At 36.6% G+C, this 23,269-nt stretch overlaps 1 protein-coding gene across 14 annotated transcripts in view; it reads left to right on the plus strand.

Annotated features, from left to right (window-relative positions):
* Window positions 1–23,269, plus strand: part of PLEKHA5 (pleckstrin homology domain containing A5) — a 169,445-nt gene that overhangs the window by 62,407 nt on the left and 83,769 nt on the right. The window contains exon 1 of one of the 14 annotated variants that reach the window (XM_080603630.1): window positions 15,795–17,967. The exons of the other annotated variants lie outside the window; for them this stretch is intronic. The gene's annotated coding sequence lies outside the window, so the exon portion shown is untranslated. Of the gene's footprint in view, window positions 1–15,794; window positions 17,968–23,269 lie in introns of those variants that run through there. 14 annotated transcript variants of the gene reach the window in all.

Consider the following 23,269-nt stretch of genomic DNA (forward strand, 5'->3'; position numbering starts at 1 on the left):
AATGGGAATATACCTGAAAGAAGAGATGTTTGCTTCAATTGTAGTGGATTATATTAGCTTCTGCTCCCCCCTCTCCCACTTCAATATCCATCTGTGGCAAATACAAACTATTAGATAGAGATTTGTAGAGTTAATCTTCCTTCAATGGCATTTTTTGTTGTTGTTGTTTCTTTTCTTTTTTAGAAAAAGAAATCAAACCTACCTGGATGAAAATATTTCTCATTCAGGAGGCAACTCTTGCCTCTTGATGTCTCTTTTTGTGCTGTATTTCACCAATCTGTATCTCTGAGAAAGTTCCAAGAACAGCAAAGGAGTAAATAATTGAAAGTTAGGTGATACGGGAAGATGAGCTTAGATAAAAATGTGGAATATAATTTAATACTCATTTCTTTTTTTCTTTAAAGAGTTCATTAGCTGGCAAAGAAATACTGAAATGCTTATCATGGTGCATGCTTTTCCTAGCCTGGCACTAGATGGTAGAATTCATTTGAATTTTGCATTCTGGACAGACCTTGTACCAAGAGTTGGGTTTTCTTATGTATTGGTATAAGAAAATGAAATACCAAGGTATTATGTGATAAAAATCAAATGAATGCAGTTACTGTTACATGATTATGTTTGATCTTTCTTTTATAATCACGTAATATTATCTCTAGAATATGAAATAGGATGTTTCAGTTAGTTCATGAAAATTGGGTTTAATGGTGGCATAGCTCCATTGTGCATCCTGATATCCGGGTTGATGCCTGGAAGGAATTTCTGAAGTAGAAAGATTTCCATTCATTTTGTCCAAGTTCACAGTCAAAGGGTAAGGATGAATTTTAAGTTATTTACCTTAATAAATATTTTGTTTTCATGCCAAGAGGGTTTTCAAAGCATAGGAGTGCACTGTGTGAGCCTTAGACTTCAGATCACTGTAGCTGAAGCTGCAGATGCTCATACTAAATGCAACCACTTTTTTGCACGGAAAACCTCATTGTTAAGTTCAAGATATTAGTGAAGCTTAAGAATAATGTCTTGCTTCCCTGCATACCATTCTATTAATCTTTGTCTTCTGTACTTAAAGAGGATTTGACACCTGCCTTCCAAGTGGTAGTACTTATTTCAAATTCAGCTAAGTAATTCCATGTCCAGCTGTGGTGGCATGGAATTGCCATGAGGTGAGCTGTGTAGTGTTTATAAGGCAGCTTGTAAAATACAGCATTGAAAAAGTAGCCTGCTTGGCTTTGCTTTGAGCTTGAATGATAAACAAGAAAGCATTTAAGGAAAAATAAATCAATAAAGTGTATACTGCCTGGGGCATAGCTTTTGTCTTCCCACAAGAGGAGGAAGGTGTAGCGTATTCATTTTTAAAAATGAATATACAATAAACATGGAAAGAAGCCTGTGAGATAGGGAGGGAAAAAAATAGAAGACCTCTGTACTACTTGTATCTGTGTTTGGGTGAAATAAAAGATGTTAATCTCTGAAGGGATGGTTTTAAATATCTGTTTTCTTTGGCATAGAATTTTTATCTGTGAATAAACCTGCCTTTTGATACCAACATGAATAGTTACATTAGGAACCTAGATGCTTTCTTTATACATAAAAAGATTTAAAGTGAAGATAATCTGCTTCTGAACATAAACCACTTGCTAGACAATCGTTTAGTCTCCCTTACTGCCGCTCCTACACCCAAAAAAAAACTGCCCAGAAATGACTGGGTAGGATAATTCTTAAATTTATTTGGGGAATATTTAGCAGATTTGTTGCCTTTGTCTGATTTATGAGTCGTGCTGCTCAGTGTTCAGATCATATGCTATCCTGAAAAGGGTTTCAGTTTATTACGGTGGCATCATGGAATTACATTGAAGTACATGATGATAGTATTTAAGCCTTAGGATGCCTTGCAGGGAAATAATGTGAACAATTATCTGTGCATCGATTCAGATTAAAAATAAATAGATAAATATATGGGGTGAGGGGCTGGGGGGAAATCAGGCAAAATCTGTACTGCTCGCTGGCTGAGTTTTGTGTATTCCAATTAATGATTCCAATAAATGATTTTAGATTTGACTTAAAGTTCTGAAATTATTTGGAAGTAGGCCATCTCATGCTGAGCTGAAACATCAGGCCATTTTAAATGAGATACCGAGCATGCTCATACCAAGTACCCACTCTTTTTGATATTGCAGTGTGTGTCTCGGTTCCCTGTTAGTAGAGCTGTCATTCAATTGAAGTAGGGGGGAGCACAGCATGCCCTTTTGTTGTCTTTCTATCGGTGCGCATATGATTTCTCTGGGAACTGGAAACTTGAGATGTGAGCTCAGCCTTGCTGTTAGAACGTCAGTGGTGTCGGTGAGTTGAGATTAATCTCTTCCTTTCTAACGCCTTTAGATATCTCAGATAAAGCTCAGCTTCATACTTGTCTCTATTCTCTAATAATGGCATCTATTTGAAATATCTCTGCTGCTTCAGTAAAATAATTCTGGCATATATGTATTAATTTCTTTAGTGAAAAAGAATTGCTTTTTTAGCAAGAATGTTAGGCTGTTTAACTCAGAAGCCCAAAAAATGGGTCTTTTTTTCTTCTGACTTCAAATTAGCTAACTGTTCCAAATATAACAACAGTTCTTGTTAAGGAACCGTCACTTCTCAGTCATTTTTTGTGCTCTTTATGTCTGTAGTAAATTGTTTTAAATCTAGGTTATTTTGTGTATCTAACATTTTAAAGGGAAATTGAATATTCTTGTAAAAGAATTGTATTTATGTAAGACAGTATTGAAAGATACAGTATTCAGTTTCAGCACAAATTACTGAACAGCAGAAGTTAACTGTTGTCATCTGTTAATTTTTCTGATAGATATGCACGTATTTCTTCTTTAATCAGCTAAGAAATAGAAAAACATCTCTTAGGTCTGTGTTGTGACTGAGAATTTGCACTTTGGTAGGTAATAACTGGAAATTCTGAACAAATTTTTAGCCTTCATAGTAGCTGATGGATGTATGTGATAAAGCTCAACATTCAATTAGGTTTTAATTAACTGGAGAAAGGTAGTATTTATGATTCAAAGCATTGTCAAAGCTTAGTTCTTGCAACTGATTTAAAAACTTACTTTCCTCCAAGAGCATCTGCAAAACGTCTGCCCCACCCAAGTCAGTTCCTAATTGCACTTTTCCCCCAGTGAATAAAGATGATTTAAGATCCACCTTTTAATTAAGCTTCATGAGTGTTCTGAGGTTTCAGTTGTGATATTACTGCCTAAAATACAGCTTATCACTGGATTGAAATTGGAGGTCTTAATTATTTAAAAAGCAAACACATTTTGGGGTTGGAGAGGGTTGCTTGTTTTATGCAACAATATGCACTTTATCATGTGGTGGTGCATATAGACCTAAAATACTGCTCTGGATAGAAGAGCTGAAATACAACGGGGAAAAACTGCTTGTCAGTAGGCTCCGTAAGCCTCACGGAAGTACTTGCTGCTAAACATTACCCCTGTTATGGTTCAGACTGACTGGATTCACAGGAGGAAGATTCCTAAACCTGTACGTTTCGTGGTCGTCCTGACACTCACGAAGGAAGGGAGGCAGGCCTGAGGTTGGTGTGTGTGGATCTGGAGGTGTTGGAGGCCGGGTCACTTGACCCTCTAATACAGAGTTCCCCAGGAAATGGTCTAAATGGATAGAAGATTTTTATGAAAGCCTGAGGATAATGCATTTAATTGAGGCCTTGCTGTGGCAAAAGGTTGTCAGAACCTGTCAGAAAACCTGCACTTTGGCTGCTAAAACAGGATGCTAGGCTGCAGTTGTTTGACAAATGATAGAAGAAGGACAGTAAGGGCTAACTGTGAACTTGTGTTGTACAAATATTACTGTGCTGACTTGTTTTTTTCAAAGCCTGTAATATATGTTTTTGCTCTTGTAACTAGAGTAGACAACTTCATAGTATCGATACCTTCAGGTTCCGTTAGCCGTGAGTCTTGGAGATGTAGAAAATGTGAAGGATCCATACAGGTTCGCCACAGGAGAGTTTCCAGAGGAGCAGCTGACCTAGGAAACCTAAGACCTTCTAGGAATGGAATGAAGAGATGAGAAAGATGAAGATTTGTGGTCTTGGCTGCAGAGTAGGCAATGGGAATGGCAGTGTAAGAGGAACAGAGGTGTGAAAGGTAAGCATGTGCTGAGTCAGTGGCAATCAGCTGCCCTGGCAGTGTTCGTTTGTCAGTGCCCACAGGGCAGGCTGGGGGACTTCTGCTTTGGATCACTGAAGGAGTTTGAACTTGATGAGGTTCTCCTGAGCCATCCCTTTGAAATAACAGTTAATGTTAAGCTATAAAAAATTGTGTTTTACAGATTGTAAGGGAACAGCAGTAGTCTCAAGGAAAGCAGAAATTTTTAAGTGTTAAACATCCCAAGTTATCTTTATAACCTGTATCTTGCCTGCTTTACTCTTCAAAATAATGTTTATCCTTTCCTTTGAATTAAATGCTGACTCTAGATAGTTCTCCAAAAAGAGGAATTCCTATAGTTATAACGGCTGTATTTGAGAGGGTGAATTGAGTACAAGGGCTGCTGATTGTATACCTTTATTTAGAATGCAACTAAATTCTGAATTGAAAACTAAAACAGCAGATTTATTCAGTTTCAAATCATGTTGTGATTTAGTTGTTTAACACAAGCCAGTCATCAGTAAGATTTTATTTTACTTCATTGTGGTTCAGTATATTTTAACTTGCAGTAAAATACTAGAGTACAAAGTTTAAGTTAAGTATGGCTCTGCTGCCCTTCAAATTTTCAGGAACTATAAGTTTCTGGAAGCATCTTCAAGGTGTCCATTCACATGACTGGAAATGTAGGACATATAATTCACCTTGTTTGTTTATTTGTTTTTTATTGTTTTTAGAAGAGGATAAAAAAAAAGTTTTTTGGCGCTTTTTCATTAGGAGGGCTGCGTAGTCTTAAGAATGTAGTAAAGTCACTTTGAAGCATTTAGAGGCAGTACCACTGCTGAGATAATGTTTAAATAAACTTTGTACCACTTGAATTTTTTTGAATATCAGTGTTGGTACATAACTAAGGAAAAACATTAGCAAAGGATGTGGAAGTTAGGGACGTGGGGTGAAGGGGGATCTCTTGCAGTCAAGCTGCCTTCCAGCTGTTTTTTGAGTGATTAAATCTTCGGGCCAGTGAAGGCTCTGTCTTATTTTGTTCAGGTTGTCTTCTAAATGAAAGATTTTAGTACAGCTGACATTTGAGCGTAGTCTGTTCATGTACCAGATGGAGAGCTGTGACAATTTTAGACTGAAGGTTGTGTGTAAAATCCTTGTCAGCATTCTGCACCAAGTCTTGACCCATTTTAGACAGTATGTTACAATCTGATACTTTCAAGAGAATGCCATTTTTTAGTTATTTTTCTTTATAGAGTGAAGGAAGGAATTGAGCTGTTTCACAAGCATGATCTAAATTTACTTTTCAAAATGAAAAGAGCTGCACACCAGTATTCATTTAAACTAATTGGCTATGATGTCTGCATTGAGCGTGAGATTTTTATGGAAAAATAATAAAGGCTTTATTAGTTCTTCCTGTATGTATGTAGTATAATTTGAGAAACAGTTTTATTAAAATGCAAATCTAAAATGTTTCTTGTCCCCCACAAGTTGCTTATTCTTTTTCATTTATTTTTTTTTCTTTTTATTCTTTGGCTGGCCTGTAACAACGGAGTACAAGAAAGGAGTTAGCTAACTCTTGTCTGAATGAGCTGAGAATTGTCTCCGCCTTTTCAGTACATTGAGGTTTAAAGTTGGGTTTAGATACAGTCCTGTGAATTTTGGCAGACTTTATCCGTGAATTTCGTAGATCATTGCTATTCAGTAGTGAATAGGTATTTGGTGGGGACTTCCATCAATAAAACATTAGAAAATAATTTTATACGGGAGCTTTACATTTTCTGAAAGAAGACTTGTAGATTAAAACATTCTATTTGATAGGTCAGAAGTTCTTCAATCAGCCAAAAAAAAGCACAGGGAAGGGAAAAGTGGGGGGGGAGGGAGATGTATGGCACTCTTTCTCAAAATGCTACATAAATTTTAACTCTTTCAATGTGTTTTCAGGCAGTGCAACAAAAGTAATGGAAACATCTTTCACCTTATGTATGTGCATGCACCAGTATTTTTAAGGGAATGTGGAATACTAGTTTATGCTCCAGAGAACATCAACATTTGAAATATTTTTGATATTCAGTCTAATGCATGTTTCAGTACTGTGGTAGAGGAGACACTGGCTTAGTATTTAAATATCTCAGTGGCTTTAAGGATACTAGAATGACATTGGGTGTTCATGAAACAGATCTGAATTTAACGAAAGCATATGTCATATAGCAATTTACGTGTTTCTAAGCCAGTCACAGATTTGTTCTGCCAAACCACTATAATCAAAAGGAAGGGAGAGTTGGTTTTGGTGTACTTCAGGCTATTTGAAAGGGGCTTGAATGTAATTTATATTTTGTGTGATACATTCTTATCCAAAAGCCTTAATCCAGAAAGGTTTCCATGTCCTATAGTCTCCTATTTATATGGAAAAGCTTAATTAGTATTTCAGTATTTAAAGTTCATTCAGCAATCTTTCCTTCTGTATTTGTATTTCAGATACTCCCTTTCTATCCTGTGTGTTTATATATAAGTGTGCAGATTTTTTCCAGGGAATTACATTGGCATCATACCATAACCATGCTGGCAGAGGATCCCTCATTTGCATGAAAGTTAACATATGGGCAATTGAATGAAGACATTTTAATCAGTGAAAACATGGTGTTTGGTGACAAAACTAAGGAACTGGTGGAATGACCCTGAAGCTTACATTGAATAGAATAATATTTGCTGTGCAGTCTTTAGAGGTCTTCTCTTGGCCAAATTAAGTGTGAACCATGATTATGTTAAAACCAAAGAAACAAAATGCGTGCATCATGCTGTTTTAAACCCTGCCAATACTTTCTGACAAGCTGTGATATATGAAGCTGTATTCAGTATATGATGAAGCATTTTGAGGGGAAAAAGTGTTCTGAGAATCAAGGAATGTGAAAAGGTGATATTTCTGGAAACTAAAATAAGACATTGTATCTTCACTGGGAAATCTAGAATAGTTTTTTTCTTTGTTTTTCACTTTTTTGAGAAATAGTATGATCTTTTTTTCTTAAAAAAATCTAGTCTGAGACATCAAGGTTTTTGCATTGTAGCAGCAATGGGAAAGGCACAACTTGAACAGTGGCATTTTCTGTAATGCTGTTTTATCCCACATCACCCAGTACATTCATTTTCTGTATGAGGAAAAAAAAAAACACACGTCATTTACTAGCCCTCACGTTGGGACTGTCAAAAACAAGTGCATTAGGGCTGCCTTTAAAAGTACCTCGAGGTGCTGTATGGTTACAGCCCTTACACACTCCCTGCGGAGGTAACTTCTGTTACCTTTCTGGTAGAGTCTGGCTGCTGCTCAGTAGGTGACAGCACTGCCAGCGTTAGGCAGGATTTGCCCAGAGGATGAGGGAAAGAGGTGGTGGTGACAATCACAGGAAACAGAGTGGTAGAATTTTGCCAGATCACTAAAATTATATCCTAAAATGCAACTTAAAGAATGAAGAAACATCTGTAAACAGGTAATTGGTCAAGAGGAAAAGCAAAACCAGCTACTGAATGGCTTACCCTTTGGAGTACTCCAGCACTAAGCAGTTGAGACCTTTCTTAAATGGTTTTTAGGCCCAGTGATTTGAGTTTTGAAACTGGCACATGATAGATTTAGGCTGAATTTAGTTTCTGACTGCTTTAACAATCAGAATAGGTTGCTGTTATTCCCATGGCTTTCCATTACAGCATTAGTATCTTGCAGTTTCTGTTGCATTTAGTTGCTTTAAAGGTGGGGAGTATTGGGTATCATGGTATTACAAATTGGGAATGGAAACAGAGGTTTACTTAACCACAGTTGCATACGAAGTCTCATGAAGCAGAAAGTAAAGCCGAAGGGCATATCCCTGATGTAATTAGCCTGATGTGATCCCTGAGCGACTATCAGTGAAATATCTCAGGAACTGAAATGCATGTCAGTGCAAAGCTGCACCTGGCCCAACAGGAAGAAAAGCCAAATAGCCCCAGAGAAACTTTAGGCTGTAGTGTTTTTGTACTTCGGCTACTGGCTTTGTGTTACACCATGTAGAAATTACAGATCGCTTGCAGCTCTGGTTCTGGTATCTTTACATGTTGCTCACTCTAGGTCCTTGCTTCATCAGCTTGGGATCCTGACCTCTAAGGTATTCTCCTTCTCGTTCTGTTCTGTAGCGATTCTTGTTTGCAGCATATGTTCAGATTGATAATTTGGTCCATTGGATATTGTTTTTAATTTCTTTAACACTACTTAGCGTTGAAATCAAGCAAGCACGGTTTAGGGTTTTCTTTGTTTCAGCTGGTCTATTAACCAATGTTGAAGTCCCACAGATTGAGATATTTAATTTCTTCATTTTGCTGGTACGGTGACACAGCTATTAGACTAGCAGCTTGTCATCTGACAGTTACGTTGATGTTGAGACATTGACTGCACTCCTCTTCCTCATTTTCATAAACATTTCTGAAAACTTCTGTGCCTATGTAATGCTGGGGAAAAAAAAATGAGAACATTGTGAAAAAGCAGCAACACAAAAATCAAGGAAATAGAAACTAAGGAGTCACTGCAGTGTGAATGGATAGGAGGGGTGTGTATATGTATCTGTATATGGAAAGTCGAGCCAGTATTTAACATTATTTACCATCTTGTAGTATCTGTAACACTTAGTTTTTTCTAGACCTGAAAGTCTAGAATCTTTGGCTTCCCAGACTGTTTTTCATCTTCATAGTTTTATTTAAAAAGTTAAATGAAAATGGTAGAGCCATTTCCCTGAAAGACATTAGGAGAAAAATGTTACTAATAGATGTAAAATGTTTCCAACTGGTTCTCTGTGAAGTTTCGATAACTCTTGTGGTGTTGAGGAAAAGCTTGTGATTTAGAAGATTGACCCCTTTTTCAGAGAAAAACATTTCAGTCTATCTACAAACAGGGTACTCCTTTAAAAAAAAAAAAAAAAGTTGGGCCTCTTGCACACATCAGTAGCATTCTTACCGTTAAAAATCTGGACGTTGTGACTGGTGAATATACTTCCAGTTCTCTAGATTTTCTCTTGTGGAACGAACATAAAAGTTTACTTGTTACTGTACTTCCTCGATTAATAATAATAATCAGTAAGACCCTGCTGCTCTTGATCTAGAAAGTAAATTAGGCAGAGACAAAAGATTTCTCTGCTGATTTTTTGTACATTCTGTTTGCATCAGAGTCCTTATTTTGGAGGCAGAAATTATAATTTATTTGGCAAATCCCTTATAACAATACAGATGATTACCAATAATTCAATTTTTGTCAAAATATTAAAATGACATTTTCTGATAGGCAGTATTCACTTGTGTAGCTAATTATATGTATCACCAGAATTTATTCTGTGAAGATCTGAACTGTTCTGCATGTGCATCTTCATATAATTATTGGGAAAAAAATGTCTTTTCAGTCTTGGATATTGAATATTTGATATTTTCAACAAATCAAAATGACTGATATTTGATGTACCTCAATGGAATGCTCTTATGGAAACTGCCAGAGAGGCTACACAAACACTGTGCGCCAGTATGAACTCTTTCAAATTCCTTAAAAGAGTTGAAGAAAAATTCAAATGTAAAGCTGTTTCTCGTACTCTGGTCCTAATCTTCAAGGAAAGTCTGCACAATGCATTTGAAAGACAAGCAGAGTAATGAAATAGAGATCTATCAGATCTTAACAATCATGAATTTTGTGTTTTTACACTACATAATTTTCCTGTTCACTTCAGCTAATCCCCCCATTTTTGCACCTTCCCTTTAAGCTGGGGGGGAGAACAAGGTGATGAATAAATCTTGCTCTCCTGTACTGGGTGTTACCTCCTTTCCTTCTCAGGTGGTCTGATAAACATACCTAATTTCAACTCAAGATGATGATTTTCAGCTGGCATCAATCAGTGAGCACTGCTGCTTTTATTTCAAGTTTAAACAATGGCTTTTGCTTTGTAAGTTTACAACTCCTTTCCAGCTTTGTGACTAGGTGCAATAAAAGATGCTGATCCTTGTTCAAACCTTGCCTTGCTAGCTTCAGTCCTTCTTGTAGTAATGCTCACATCAACACCGAGATGATTGCTCCATACAGATTACATTCATTTTACTGACAGAACATACTCTTTCTAGATAGAGCATCCACAGCATTGCTTATTATTAACTGCCTACACACAAACATTTGCTTGGTTAGAAAATGGCATGACACTGTTCGTCAAGCCTTTTAGTAATACTTCAATATGCCTGCCAGAATGGTACAGTGTTAATGTTACGGATACTGAAGTTGCGTTCCTCTGTTAAATTGCTGAATTTTCTGGTGATATTGAAGTTACCACACACATCTCAACAATCATGTTTTTCAGTGACTTTAGCTTCATTACATTGAATTCAGATTTTGAAGAGTAAGATCAAAAGTGACTTTTTGTAAACGTAAAATTTGAGGAAGTTGTTAGATGAGGCTAAATTACATATTAGTTGTCGCTGTTACAAGCCCAAAGTATCTGAACTTATGTAATTTTGCAGCCAAACTTTTGAGTATAGAAAAGCTACTTGCATAAATGTTTATTATATATAATATATAGACTAAATGTCAGGATTCCTTTTTAAATTTTTCACTTCAGGTTTCAGAAATACTATTCTTACTATACTCACATTTAAAAACTAACAAAAAATTTGTGAAGCTTACTACAGGGGATACATCAGGATGCTGATAAGTGTAAGCAAGTGATATCTGTGTATAGCGGCAGCTTTCTGTGTCTAGTCATTTATGTGATTATTTTAACAGAAGGTTGCTTCTAAGACTTCTATCAAGAGTGTGTTTTTCCCTGTAAAAATTAGCCTTTTTTCTTTATCATGACCTGAGGAAATTCTTGTCAAGTTTATATTTATATCAATTTTAAATTTGCTTTCATTATCAGCTACTTTGTATTTATCAGTTCCTAAAGCTTTTTTTTTTCATAAATAAGGGTTCAGGGCAAATGTTGATTTAGACTCTTCTGCATAGCTTTTGTAGGTCAAAATCTTTTTTTCTTTGAAGTACAGAATTTTGGGGTTTGGAGAACATTGAAGAGCAGCACTGTATGTAAAAGTGAAACTTCTTAATGGCTGCCTTCTTTTCTTTTTTCTTTTTGTTTTCTTTTGCCACTGGGGGGAGCAGAAGGTTCTCACAAGCTTCAGGGAATGGAATAAGATTCAGGCCTTAGTGTTGGCTTGAGGGTTACTGTGGGCCATTCATGTCTGGCATATGCTTGAAAATCTGCTCTACACTGAAAAAGCCCTACATTCTTGCTTGATATTTTCTTTTTTTATTATATTATTTTTTTTCAGATAGTTGCTTTCCAAATTGGGATTGGATCACAAAGTATGCTTTACGAAAGGAAAGGAGGAAATTATGCTCTATATTACTGATATCAAGAATTGATTGTGGCTGGTGTAAGCTTTAGTAAAGTCCTAAAATTCTGCTCTGAAACTTTATTATAGCTGTACCTAATGTAAGTAACTACATTGCTCAGATTGGCATGCAGTTTGCTTTATTTAATAGAAGGTGCTACAGCTGAGCAATGTAGGTTTTTTTTATTTTAATTAATGTACACATGGCTGTTGTTTTAACAGCCATTTGCTCTAATCGTGGTCTTCCAGAAGTAAACCTGAAAGTATTCCTTCCATTCTCTAAAAGCACTGGAAGAGAGGAAACAGTTTGATTTTTCATTGTTTCTTTTTATTTGCGTAGAATCAAGGGCTATATACTTTTAGGGTACTATAAACATCTCGCTTCAGAAAGACTAATGCCTATAAGTGCTGCTTCTGTTTATTCCCAGACAGTTTTTTAAGTTTCTGTCAGTGTTTTATATACCAGTATATTTCAGAAAGTGTCCCACAGGCTTTTGGGGCCTTGCCTTCCCTGCTAAAACTGCTGAACTAATGTTCAAGCTACATCCTACTGCGTATCTTTAACCAGTTTGATGTTTAGGGCAGAGCTGGATGTTCCAGTTGCAAGCCCAGATTAAGCTTTGCCTTTGGAAAAACTTGTTCTGTCTGTTCTGCCAACAGTCAAAACTCCTACTTCAAAATTCATTAATTTTGTTGTTCATGTTGTACAGAACTTAAATGAACCAAGCAGGACAAGGATAAAATGCTAGAACAACGCATCAGTGCTTTCAGGGATACATTTACAGCAGTTTAGAGGATATAGCCGGAATGGCAGAAGCCAGCCAGAAGGTCCTGGAGCACACCTGCTAGCTGGGCTTGGTTGCAACCAGGACTGCTGGTATCTTTTCCGTGGTGTTATTTATTGTTCTGCCTCTTCTTTTTAATTTTGATGAACATAAGCTCCCTCAAGGTCAGGTCCCTCCCCCTTGCTCTTTTTGTTTTTTAATATTGCATTCTGTTATAAATTATTTTCTGAATTGTGTTTGAAACAGCTATGGATTCTTAATTTGAGAACATAACCATTAAAAACCAACTGACCAGACAAAAACAGTTCAGCAACCTTTTATTCTTAGAACCCTGTAACATAAGCAATATTTTTATTTTATACACATGTAATGAAAAACAAAAACCAACAAGTATTGCGTTTTATTAAAGACTAGGGTTTTAATAGTCCATGTTGCTATGAATAACCAGACATTTGGAGCCGCTTGCTCAGCTGAGCTTAACTGTCATTTAAAAATAATTAGTAACTCTCGTGCATATTGTCTACACTTCATTAGTATCCTGACAACATGGATTACATTGTGTTACTCAGAAATTGCAATAGTCTGTTTCTTTAAGAGATTTCTTCATTAAGTAGAGCGACTTCTGTTTTTTTTTTTTTTAGGGGGGCACCATTACAATCCCTTCTTTTTAAAGAGTTTTGTGGTCTAATGCAGATGAGTAGCTTATTGTTTACTTTTTTTTCCTGTGCAAGGAAATAGCTCATTGCTGCTTAGGCAAGTTACATGTGCAAGTCCATGGAACCAGGCAACGTGCATCTGAGGGTGAGCAGTGAGCTGGCAGATGCCATTGTGAGTGGTTTTTATCAGCTATGAAAGGTCTTGGGTTTTCGTGGATAAACCTGATGACAGGAAAAAGGCAAGCGTTACTGTTGTTTAAAAAAAAAACAAAACATAACAACAAGGAAGGGGATGCAGGGAACTAAAGACCAGTGAAGTTCACCTCTGTCCCTAGGAATATTATGGAGCAAATTCTCATAGAAACTATTTCTAGGCTTGTGAAGGACCTGGAGTTGAATAAAAACAACTGGCGTGGATTTGTCAAGGAAAAGTCATGCTTGACCAACCAGACTACCTTCTGTGATGACCCCCTCTTCAAGCAAGGGGAAACCAGTGAATGTCACTTAGACCTTTTTGATGTAGCCTCATGTGGTATCCTCATAGCCAGTGAGTTCATGGATAACCCTGGCCTTGGGAGAAGAGATCATGCCAGAGGGCACTGCAGCTACGGAGACACCTCAACAAACTGGAGGGTGAGCAAGCTGTGAGTCAGTGCCTTGATCCCATCTGCTGGGATGGTGAAAGCTAACCATATGTTGAGCTCCATTGGCCAGAGTGGTGATTGTCATCAGGTTATCACTTTCAAAGCTGTCTCTGGAGTACTGTGTGCAGTTTGGGTCCCAGCAGTATCAGAGAGAAACGTGTGAGTCTAGCACAAGAGCAGTAGGCCTCTGGTTATGGGTCCAGAGCATCTGATGTACAAGCAGCAGCTGAAGGCTTGTTCAGCAGAAGAGGAGGCTGAAACAGGGACGTAATTGCAGTCCTTTGCTACCTAAAAGAGCTTTGTGAAAGAGGCATTCTCCGCAGAAGTGTGTAAAGAAAGGACAAGAGGCAGTGGTCATGAATTGAAATGAAGTACATTCTAAACAGTTAAAATAAATCACAAAGTTATTGAGCACAGAGAGGCTGTGGAATCATCATTCTTGAAGATTTTTGAAACTCAGCTCAACACGGGCTTGTGCAACCTGATCTGATTTAAATTTAGCTCTGAGCATGAGATCGAACTTGATGACCTCCAGGGGTCTTGTCCAACTTGAGTTTTTGTACGTCTTATTTATATGGAATACCTTTTGACTTAAGGTTTTTATGTAACATAGCACTTGTCTTATGGACCGTCTCAGAATAGTCCATTACAGTCATCAGAAGCACATTCCTTAAACCAGACTAGACCTTAATAACAACATGAACATACAACCCTAAATCCAGTGGAAAATACAGGCAAGGTTGCCATGAGGTCATCTGTACGTATGTGCCTAGAGCAAATTTATTTTCCCCCTGCTTCTTTGACACAGTTATGTTATTTTGTCTTTATATTCGCCTGACTGGAGAATAAAATACTTTTTCTCTTTAGTTGAATGTATCAAGGTAGGCTTACTGGAACAGTCCATAACCCTCTGGAGTAGTATGTTCAACAGTGACAAATTGTGGCTAGTTGCCCTCCTCTGGTTTAGATTTTTAGGGACTTGCATTTTTATGATATTAAGCTACTTGTTTAAAATTTAAAATGATTCAGCACTGGATGCTATCTCAGTTTGCAGGCTGTTCGGGAGTGGAGAGCTAGTTTTTTTTGCTTTGAAGTTTTGTTTTGTTGTTGTTGTTGTTCGTTTGTTTTTTACTGAACCAGAAAACTGAAAAATAGCGAAAAGCTGATGTAATTCAATACTAAGTTCTTCTCATTCAAAATTAGGCCTTACTGGTACCACAGTAAGGTACCATTTCTTAGTAGGAATTAACCGGGTAGTTCTCTCTTTCATCTGCCTTAGTCCTGCTTGCCTGTGTCTCCAAACATCATATGCTAATACTTTATCAAATCGTACTCTGAAATCAGGGCTGGAGGCTATTAATGAAAGGCAGATTTTTTTCTGGAAATAGCACAGATCTTACGAAGAGAGGCATTAATGTCTTGGAACTAACAGGATTAATTGTTTCTATGAATCTTATCATATGCTAACAAAAAAGGAGGAAAAGATTGACAACTTAATTTTGAGCAGAGGATTAATTTTATACATGAAACATAGTAGCAGGTGAGAGAGGGAAACATAGTCGCTGTAGTATTGACCACTTAACCTGTGATTGATGGTAAAACTGGTGGATTTCTGGAATGTTATTTTTTGGCTTTAAATCTCATATTCCAAACCTTTCCCAAAACACTTTTGCTCAGGTTTTGAACTACCAAATTTGACCATTCCAAGCGTGACAGATATGAGAAATTGTTTCAAAATAAGTCACTTGCCTTAAAGGCGAGATTTTAAAGTTAACCTCTTTGTTAACGATCCTAACAATCTCATTAATGAGACCAACTTAATTAAAAAAAAAATGTAACATTTCTTGGACAAGTCGTATCTACTTTTTCTAACTCCATTATTTACCTTTTCTAGTGTTTATTCGTGCAGCTCTGAATCCCCTTTATATAGCCCTGTCCCACCTCAGATGGTCCACTGGGTCAGATGAGGCATATTCCTGCAATCTTCTCTCTAGAGTTCATACTTACACTGGTAAACTTTTATTTTTGTTCCAGTTTAAACTAATAGTTAGAATTAATTGGCATAGGTATGTTACGTAATCATATTCTGATTTTGCTGTCTTTCAGCCTTTTCAGGTTGTGGATCCTTTAGGAAAGGGAGAAAAAAAATCAGGAAATGCAGACTTCTGCATGTTTTACCACGGAAGTAGACACAGGACACAAGGGCATAGAGATTTCAGGTTAGAAGCAACTGCAAACATACTGGATGCTGTTCTCAGTGATTGTCTCCTCTTGTCTATTTTGTAACAGATACTTTGTTGTTTCAGGGTATGACCTTACATTTGTGCTCCTGAATCTTGTTCCATTTTCATTCTTCTTCTGGGTTATTCATTTCTTTTCACGTGAAACTCATCTATTTCTCATATTTTATCAAAGCTCATATGTCTGATGCCCCCTGGCTTTATGTCACCAGCAGAATTCATATGCCTTTCCTTTAGTTACTAATGAAAATACTAATTTTAAGTTATCCCTCTGAAGAGGATTGCATTCTGGCAGTAGTCCTGTGTGCATCAGTTGGTTCCTGTTTTTGCACTTGGCTTCCTCTCTTGAACCAGTTTCATCCCTGCCTCAGTGGCTATCTGCGTGCATTATCTCCTTTAGTTCACTCTGCCTCTCAGTTCCTAGGATTGACACTGTTCACTTTGAAAAATGGGATAGAGTGTTATTCAGTTCTTGGACTCTGTCTTGGCTAGCTCTCCTTTGAACCCTTTTCTGTCTGCATACCAGTTCTTTTACAAATATTTTCTTTCACAAAATATTTTTAGTATCTAGATCTAGTTGCAACTTCTTCAATTCAGAGGTCTGTGTTTTCTTTTTGGTTTGTTCTTCTATCCTTTCCCTAGAATTTCTCACCTTACTCATGTTGCATTATTTTGTTTTTAAATGAGTGATTTATCCTGCTGAATTTAGAATCTTTCTTTTGGGAGGTCCATTTCTTCATGGATCACAGATAATTTACTCATGTCAAATAATTTCTGGTCTTTTCTGTACTGAGAGGCCTGCACTGCCCTCAGTTTAGCTGACTGAAAGCAGTGCTTAACAGCATAATACTGTTGATTCTTAACCAAACCTAAATATGATATTGTTATTTCAGGGCTGCTTAAAATCTGTGGGCTGCCATATTTAAAATGTACTACATGAATTTGAAGCTATTCAGGAAGATAATCGTTCGTAGTTCAGACTTCAATAAGATCTCTGTCCATATCCAAGTCTAAGTTTGGGGGGTTGTAGAAGACCCCAGCTGTCCACACAGCTGAAACTCTAGTGTTTTGTTCTTGCTTTTTGTTGTTATTTTTGTGAAAGTACATTTGGCATGAATAAGTGACATGGTATGCAATTCATCTCCTTTTTTATTTAATTTGTTGTAGTAGATTATTAGTAGATTATTAGATTATTTTTCTTTCCTCTGTAAAAATTTTCTTCAGCACCTCTGTTTTGGTTGTTCCTTTTCTTTCCGTGGTGTTCCTCATGGTGTATATAGCCTCACAGCCTGCATTAATAGTTTGGAAGCATTCATTTTGGTATCAAAGTTCCTGACCTTAGCATAGGAGGATTACTTTCTGCTGATCTTTTCATCCAGTTTCCTAGTGGAATTAGGCAAGTGCTTTCTGAGGATGGTGAGTGCTCCAAGGTACTCTGTTTGACCGGCAGATAGAGGGGTGAGGGCTGGGGAAGGAGAAGGTGAAGAAAATGAGAAAGGTGGCCCAGCTGTGGGCTACTAAGCAGAGTCAAGAACTTCTTAGCTAGATTAGCTGGAGCCCCACAGAAAGATGTCTTGTGCTCTGGGACATGGTCCCTGTACTAGTGTTTCCTCCTCCTCCTCCAGCTCGTGAAGTGTCATTCCTCTATTTTATGAATATACAACAGACAGACTTTTCAGGGTGAAGGTAAATGAGAAGAACATATTTGAATAACGTTGCCAACATCTGTTCTTTTTCACTTTTTCTGGCTAACCCACATTTTGTCTAACCCAAGACACGTTCCTAAAAAATCTTTGCTATTAGCTTCTGTTGGAATTTAATGCTGTTGTTAAATATGTTGTCTTCCATCACTTAGAAGCAGGGATTTTATTGGTAGATGGGAGTTGATAATTTGGGGCTGCAGCAACATTTCAGAAGTATGTGACATCACTCCAGTATCAGCTTTCTCTGGAGGCTAGCAATCCTGACAGTTAAGTTGCTTTTTCTCTGGGTCAGGGCTGTGCAGTACTCATTGGGGAGCAGCTTCGGATAGGAAAGGGCTGTACCTCACGTCTTGGTGTGCATTTTGTTGTTTGCGTGTCAAGCTTTTAGTAAAGATTGAATTTCATTGGAGACTGGTGAGTAATTCTTATTCTTTGATGTACATTTTAACAACTGTGGTTTGGTTGGTTTTTTAGACATAAAACATTTTTTCCTTCTTTGGAAAAACAAATTTTTCAAATGCAGTATTCAATAATTCACAATATATGCAAAGTAACACAGTATTTATAACATTCAAAGTTAAGATTTTAAATAGAAGCCTAATTTTATGTAGAAATTATGTTCACTAATTTATTACTTTCTGTGTATATCTTCCAAGATTTTTATTCATATGTAATCTAGTAGATGTGCTCTTGTTTGAGAGATTGAATGTAGCAAGAATTATTTGAGCTTTTTTAATTAGCTTACAACACTGAGTGGAAATACTCTCAAAATAGAAACGTGAAGTTGCCTTATAAGCTGTATGTTAAAATAAGGTAATTTTAATAGTTGACCATCTTACAAATGTTATCTTGGGGGTTGTGTATGTGTGTAGGGGGGGACCAAATGGAATAACAGATGCACTTCCAGTGTGTATATGTATCTGTATCATCTGCCTGGATGTATGTTAATTTCTCTATGAATGTCGTATATTGAGCTGCAAAATCTGTCAGCCTAAAAATTGGGATGGGGAGGGGAGGACGACAACACAGAACTGTATCCATTTACAGCTTAAGTTTTAAATAACTGAAATACACTGTAGTTTCCACTTCAAGGTAACTGTTTTCTCATTGCAGAATAAATATAAAATACGTGTCCTCTTTTCTCCTCCCTAGCAATTAAAAGCCTAGTTATAAAAGTGCTGCAGTATTACTGCATTTAGAAATCTTGGCAGATTCTGATTTTTAAAGGTTTGTCTTCTAACATGTGGATAATCTTCCATATTAGAGTTAGAAAATTACAGCCCCTCTGTCTGCAGAGAGGTATTTTAAAAGAGAAAGCCAGGGTTTTGCTGTGTCACTTTGGTGATTTTCGTTTTGTTTTAAGGTCTTGATGGATGAATACATGCAAAAGCATCTTTTTCATCTGTTTGAAGATTCTGGGAGTAGTGAAACTCATCTTGGTAGAAGTTAGATATTGATTTCCATCAGGAAATCATTTCCAGATTGAATTTAGATGGGCTGAATCAGAGCTTTATGTAGCTCCGTGGATATAATGCGTTAGCCTATGCTCAAGATAATGTCTTTAATGCATCAGCTGACAATTTTTATGATACAGTACTGTGATGATATTATATTGCAGATACAGAATTGATATATTTAGTATTTATGATACTTGGCAGATTACTATTAGCATAAAAGTTCGCTTGTAGCTGAGCCTTAATGTAGATGGTTGGCTTCCAACACAGAAGTGAAAGTGATAATAGTGGTAAATGCTTTTTAAATACTTTTAAAATATATTGCTACAAATATACCTATTTATGTCGTTATAGTATTCAAAAATATTTTAATGTTTATTTTTAATGAGATTTTTAGGATACCTACTTTGCTCTTTTTTAAGCTGAATGAGTTTTTATTGCCAATTTGTTTGTTTAGTGTAATTTGGGCTTAGCTGAAACAGGCTTTTATAGGCAGTTATGTCAGCTTCTGACTGTCTTCAGAAATGTTTAAAGTGTGCTTTTCGATACATGTGAACCCTCTTGAATGTTCTATTAACAAGTGGAAAAGGGTAGAGAAGTTGTACACAAATCAGTTGTTTGTAGATTTATAGGTTAGGAGTTGTATGAGTCATATGACACAAATGGCTGTTTTCTTGTTCGGTTGACTGGGATATAAGAATGTGTGTAAACTTCTAATTTTCAGCTTCTCTTTTACCAAAATAAAACATGCAGCTGTACTTCTAGATGAATCAGGATCACTTGCTCAAATCCTTTCCAGGGGATTTTTTATGATACAGTAGTGTAACGTGCTTAAATCCTTTCTGAGGGTGTAAAGAACATGGAATGAGAGGCCTTTCTTAAATGTGGGTCTACGGATATTTATTACATTGGTTAGTTTTATCACGTAGTTGTTAATATGAAACTCTGGTTTTGTTGGTTGTCTGAATAGCACCATAGCGAGTCTGAGTTACTGCTGTGATACTGGGAGTTTTCCAGTTACTTTTTCTTTCCTATAGGAGTAATAGTCTTGCTCACAAGTTTCCCATCCTCTTGAAGGATTAGGTTTCTGTTTCTGTTTTTTAAAGGGGAGAAGAACACAGTTTAAATATGAGTGAGCGTTTTTAAGTCTTAAAGTACATCTTGACTGAAATGTGTGGCTAACTAATGAGCTAAAAGAGAGGAATATGTTGGTGTATTTTAAAAGTATACATCACCTAGCCAAGTGATGGAAAGACACTTCCAGCTTAGCTTCCGAACTGAGACAGTTTTATAGGTCTTATTTTTTTCTGTGGTGGTTTGTTTTGTTTGTTATTTTTTTGTTGTTTCTGTTTTTTAGTGCCAAAAAATGGGGAGTGGCACTTGAATAAGCTTATTTTGCTATTTGAAACTGCTATTTTATCTAAATAATAGGTTCTCTAAATAAGCATGAACTGTGGACGTTCATTGCAACGTGCTTTTTCCCTTAACTGGCTTTAGAAACAAACTTCAGTCATGAAAAGAGTGAAAGCTATCATACTACCAGAAGTTTTCAACAATTTACAAGTGTGGTGTTTATTTGGAGCAGGGGGGAGAGTCGAGGCAGGGAGAGACAAATTTCTGATTTCATCTGAACAGTGAAATAGTTTAGAGCAATGATCATTAAACAAATTCTTTACCTCAAAATATCTTCTGCCTAATGAGGAGAAGTATGAACAGCATTCAAGTATAACCACTTGTTCACACTTATTCTTGTTAAAGCTGATGATTTTATTTCTTGATGTTAATGCCTTACTTGATTTTTCTCATACATTGATGTGTAACCTTTCCACTTTATGAAGAAAATGTTTGTTTATATAAAATACATGTAATGGGATCTGACTTTTAACTTAGCTTTAAATCACGAAAAATGATTTTTCAATCAATATTTTTCATGGTTGGAACTGTCTAAATAAAAGAGAAATTAAGTTCTGTCTGAGGTTGGTAGCTGATTTTGGCTTGTGCATTTTATGCCCCTTTAAAATGTATAAAGTATGTATATAAAAAAATGTATAAAATGTATAAAGTGTGTTAATTTTTTTAATTTGGATGTTTTTGCCTCAATTATCCCAAATGTCGTAGCTAATTTTCTCTGTTTATAGGAGAAGGTTTGGTGGTGGTCTGGGAAATAAAAGTTTTTTAATTATTTTATATTAAAGATTTGATGCTGTTGGCTCTTAACTTTTGTACAAATAGCATCTTTGTTTTATTCAAGCTAAAAGATAATAAAAACAAAGCCATATTGAGTGGTCTGACAAAAGTTCCTTCCTTGTCAATTTTAATTTTTTCTGATTTTTGAGTTACTAATGTTTTAGAAGTCCTGGAGCCTACAAAGATTTATTTATCAGAAACTCAAGAACAAAGCTGTCAGTCCAATACTCAAACAGCTTCTTAAGTTCCCCATATGTTCTTGAAGAACAAAAATGGAAGTACTCCTCCTTACATGCAATGCTATTAGGACAAAACTTGGGTGAAATTGAAAATGTACTTCAGTACATAGTACTGAAATAAATCTGGCTTTAGTCTCTTTATTTCCTTTCCAGGGCTATTCAGGTATTGGGTGGGGAGGGAACACATTTCCCTCAGGGCCTACCAAGGAGGGAAGGGATATGAAGAGGGGAGACCACACCAAGCTTTTTGCTGACTCTTGCTGGCTTGGCAGAGTGTTTTCAGACTCCTTGCCCTGGGTAGCTAGGGAACATCAGCAAATTGAGTGTTATCACATCCTGCAGTCAACAGACATCTGGAAACTTCCCAGCCAAAGTCAGTAGTACAGCCAAACTTTCTCTACATTCGTCCTCTGTTGGAAGAGTTATTCAAGTGGCATTTCGTCTTCATCATCAAGACTTACTCTTATGCCCATTTCTCATGCAAAATAAGAAATAGCTGGTGAATTGTCTTCCCACGCCCCTCACCCCTTCCAACGTTAAAATTCCTGACCCTTGCTTTATGAGACTCAACCAGGATAGGACGCTTAGTAATGCTCATAAATAGTAGTTAAGTCTGAGTGAAGACCTCAACCTTACAGAGCTTCTGTCTTTAAAGTAGGTGTCATTTTGTGATCTGTTGATGCTTACTGAATGGTCAGTTCTAAACACAATATATAAGGATTCTCAAAGGCTGTCTTCATTCTGATTCTTTTTATTTTGATGTGCACTGTTAAGGTGTAACAGTAATGTACATAAAGCTGTAGGCAGTAGCCTGTTTTAGATATTTCATCACTATGTTGATGAGAGCAGCCATACACAATAAAATGCTGATAAGGAGTTAAAGCTGGTCTGCAATACCTGATCTTCCCTGTGCCCAAATCTTTGTTGGACGCAATGGCAATATGAGTTTAAAACAAGCAAGTGAACAATACTCTTTTCTTTTTGTGATGATATTGTGTGACTTGAAGCCCACAGGCTATATGTATATATATACACCTTTAAAAACACAAAATTTCGTAGCAAGTAGAAGGGCTGGATTCCAGTAAAGAATGCTGGGACTTTGATACTGGAGGAAAACCATTTCAAAACAGTTTTGTGTCAGAAGGCACATAACACGTAAAACAGAGTGGCTGGAGATCTGGAAAAAAAATACAATAAAAAATTCTGCATGGCATAAATTGCTTTATAGATCTGTAATATCTCTAAGAATGTTTCCACAATCAGCAACCTATAAGGTGAGAGATACTGTAAAACATCATTCTTTACAAATACTTACATATTTTATAGTCTTGAACTGTAGCCTAAAATCTGCTTTTCTGGTATTTTCTGGTAGAATGTCTGTGTAATCTGGAAAGAAAAAAATTGAGGGAAGGAGTTTTCACTTCTGGGCTTCTCATGAAAAATCACTGCCTCACAAATCTCTTCCTTATGTTCATGTTTTCTAGTGGTAAAAGGAGAAATGAGTAATACTCCATATGGTAAATTGCAGTTAATTTATATTCTTGAATATGATACACTAGTCCTTTAAAATTCATTCTAAAGCCAGCTTCAACATACAAAAAAGTAAAATAAGTTCTTAAGTGAATAGAAGATGGTGTTCCCACCAGTATGGAGCGTGGTACTGGCTTTTGTCATTTAAAAATCCCACTGACATTACTTTGACATTGAGTGTGACCTATGCCATCCAAGTGTCGCATTTTCCCTTACATCTTGCTCACCATTGGAACGAAGTGGTTTTTCTTTTTTACGTTAAGTGTTTCTTCATGGAAGGAGGATCTTCACTAGAATGGTTTCCAT

This window comes from Anser brachyrhynchus, assembly GCF_964034855.1.
Source record: "Anser brachyrhynchus genome assembly, chromosome: 1".
Lineage (NCBI taxonomy): Eukaryota > Metazoa > Chordata > Aves > Anseriformes > Anatidae > Anser > Anser brachyrhynchus.